At 36.0% G+C, this 3,602-nt stretch overlaps 1 pseudogene; it reads right to left on the reverse strand.

Annotated features, from left to right (window-relative positions):
• Positions 1–3,038: 3,038 nt before the first annotated feature.
• LOC122104616 lies at positions 3,039–3,135 on the reverse strand (annotated as a pseudogene).
• Positions 3,136–3,602: the final 467 nt, after the last annotated feature.

Here is a 3,602-nt window from a genome sequence, read left to right on the forward strand (position 1 = left end):
CAGAATTTGTTGTTTTTTTTGTTTTAGTTTTCTCAAGGCTAGCATTTTACCGCTTGTACCACAGTACCATTTCTAGCTTTTGCTGGTTACCTTCAAATCAGAATCTAATGGATTTTTTTACTTTTTTCTTTTTTTGGGGGTGTGGGTCCGGTCTTGGGGCCTGAACTCTGGGCCTGTGTGCTGTCCCTCAGCTCTTCAGCTCAAGGCTAGCGCTCTACCACTTGAGCCACTGTGCCACTTCTGCCTTTTTTTCTTTTTGCTTATGTGGTGCTGGGGAATCAAACCCAGGGCTTCATGCATTCAAGGCAAGAGCTCTACCACTGAGCCACCTTCCCAGCCCCTGGACTTTTTGTTTCTTGGTCTGGTTTCAAACCTCAATCGTAAGATTTCATCTGTCTGATTAGCTAGGATTAAAGACATGAGCCATCAGCGTGGCTTCTATTATTCTTTTATGCTTATCTAATGCACATATTTAAATAGTAATTTAAAACGTAGATGATAAAAGTAAGATGTGCAGTGATGATGTTGTTCTGTCAGAAATTCAAGTTAGTAATGTAAATTTCTTCTTAAGATCATACACAAAAATATCATGATATAGTGTAAGAGAACTTACTATTGAACATATAAGCTTTAAGAGCTTTCTAATGGATCCAATATTTATTGTTACCCAACATTATAAAAAAATGTATAGTGCTGTAGTAAAATCGAAGTCCTTTGCATGACTACTTAAATTCTTTTGTTTTTTCTTTTAAAGACACTTGTTTTCATCTAATAAAGTAGGCCTGTCTATTGTTTTCATGTGATTTTGGTGATTGAAGGTGCTTAATGAGAAGTCAAACATATTAGTAGTGCTTTGCTATCTATTCTTATTTTTCTTCTTAGAGAATATAATCAAAACAATAGATCGGGCTGGGAAGGTGGCTCAGTGGTAGAGCGCTTGCCTTACATGCCTGAGGCCTTGGGTTCTATTCCTCAGCATCACATAAGCAAAAAGAAAAAAGCCGGAAGTGGCACTATGGCTCAAGTGGTAGAGCGCTAGCCTTGAGCTGAGGGACAGTGCCCAAGCCCAGAGTTCAGGCCCCACCCCCGGACCCAAAAACAAACAAACAAAGAGCAGTTCAGAATCAGCATGATATTATTGCTACATAATTATCCTAATTTATTTTGCTTTTATGTTTTTGGTTTCTTCATTTCACTTTCTGCTCTGACATTTCCCAGATCATTTTTATAGAAGTCATTATTTCATATTTTCTAATTCCTAGAATAAGCTGCACTTAAAGACACCCATGGTCCTCACTTTGAGTCTGTACCTTTGAATATTGAGGAAAATTTTTCCTCTGCTCTCAATAAATTCCCTACTCTCAAGTTAGAATAATTTTGAGTAGTAATAATGGAAAAAGAGAATAGAAATCATGGTGAAAAAACATGCAGAAAATTCACTGGATATTTCTGACCAGTTCAATCTATGTAGGGAAATACATGGACACCTTATTCCCATTGGCATTCAAAGTCTCTGGTTAGGCAATTATGATGAAAATGAGGAATAAGATGAACAAGTGAGGAATGATATCAATTGCAAGAATTAAATGGAGAAGGATCGAAACAAATTTTTTCTTTGGGCTGCTGAAAATAATCAGCTTACTACAGTGTGGAGACTACTTTCCTAAAAGGCCACTCATGTGAATACTAGGGATGACGATGAATATACCCAACTTCATCGGGAAGCCTACAGTGGACACTTAGACATTGTCCATGAGTTGATGGCTCAGCGGCAGATGCAGTAACTGTAGATGGCTGGACACCCCAGCACAATGCATATATCTGGAATAATACCATTGTGGCTTCTTTTTCACTTCATCATGATGCAGATACCAATGCCAAAACTAAAGGCCTCTTGACCAACTTGCATCTTGATGTTGAGTATTGAGATAGCAAAGATACTTTGGATCTACTTCTGTTGAACCCTTATGTCAATCCAGGCCTGAAGAACAACTTGGAAAAAACTGCATTTGATATGGCCAAACGGAAAAGTATGTATCACTACATCTTTGAAGTTGTGGAAGGCTGTACAAATTGTTCTCCTCAGTCCTAATGGTTTGGTTAAGTTTCTTAAATTTCAAAAATGACAGTCCATCCTTTTATGTCCATACAAAATATTTTCACAATCTAAATAAAAGAAATCTCGTTGTTGTTGTTGTTGTTGTTTTTGGTTGGTTGTGGGGCTTGAACTCTGGGCCTGGGTGCTATCCCTGCGCTCTTCGGCTGAAAGAGAGTGCTCTACCGCTTGAACCACAGCTCCACTTCCAGTTTTCTAGTGGTTTATTGGAGATAAGAATCTCATGGACTTTCCTGCTCGGGCTGGCTTTGAACCAAGATCCTCAGATCTCAGCCTCTTGTGTAGCTAGGATTATAGGCTTGGGCTACTGGCGCCTGGCAACAACAATCTCTTACTGTAAAAATTCATGGATTCTGTGGAATACTTCCAAGTGAATTGCCTGCATTTGATGTCAAAATATATTCAAGAGTTTTTATATACATCTATAATGATTTCTGCAGAGTTGGTTATTTTTTAATCAGAAATAATTTTAACTTATCTTTTGAAATGAGTAGTAGAGAAACTAAAGTATTTCTGGTCATTGTCTGAAAATAGTATATTTTAAAATATTCTATAATCTATGTTTGTATAATGTCCATAATCTTTTTTTATTCTCTCCTAGTTATACTCTAAATTCTACATTGTTTTATAATATATAGGTTCATTTGTATGTCCTTTCAGATTGCATTCCAGATAGAAACAGTTTAAGATTCTTTTTTTCCTAGGTCCTTATACTATTTTATTTCTTTGGAGAAAGTGACAAAGTTGTCTATTTTCAACAGTTTTGTAAAGGTTATGCTATGTAAAGGCCTTTCTAAGGTGAAGATTTTATACACTGAGGTCAAACTAACTTTTAATTATATGAATTACATGTATTATTACATTTGTAATTTTGTAATCAGCTTTTTAATAACTGTTTTTCATTTCTTGAATCTGAAGAATGAAAAATATGCAATACTTCACAAATTTTCATATCATCCTTGTGCAAGTGCCATGTTAATCTCTGTATTTTAATTTGGGTATATGTGTTGCTGAAGCATGTAGTGTCCTCTAAATTTAAGTAGTTAATGATGCAATCTTTAAACAGGCTTATATCCTTGGGTGCCTATTTGTAACAAGGAAACCTTATTGTTCCTAACAATGCGATTGATCTTATTTCCCTAAAATTCTGTGAATACTGGAAAAAATTATATTGTTCAGTCGATTGCTCATATTTGAAATATTTTGTGTCAATAATTATTTTAAGTCTTTTTCATTTGGGATTTGATTGTAATTTCAAGAATTTATAGCTAGGTCCAAAGGTGATGGCTTTTTCAAGTACTTATTTATCTAACTGAGTTACCTTTGTGGAGCTAATGGATTGAAAGTAAGCCTTGCTTAAGAGCTACTTCTAAACCTCTACAGCTGAAATTTTCCCAAATGAGGTCTTACAGGCACAAATATCTCCCTGACGCTTTACCCTTCTTCCATGTAGGAGCAGACCAACCAGAATATCTTACCCTGACAC

Source organism: Dipodomys spectabilis, unplaced genomic scaffold (assembly GCF_019054845.1).
Source record: "Dipodomys spectabilis isolate Male_0828 unplaced genomic scaffold, ASM1905484v1 ptg000027l, whole genome shotgun sequence".
Taxonomy (NCBI): Eukaryota; Metazoa; Chordata; class Mammalia; order Rodentia; family Heteromyidae; genus Dipodomys; species Dipodomys spectabilis.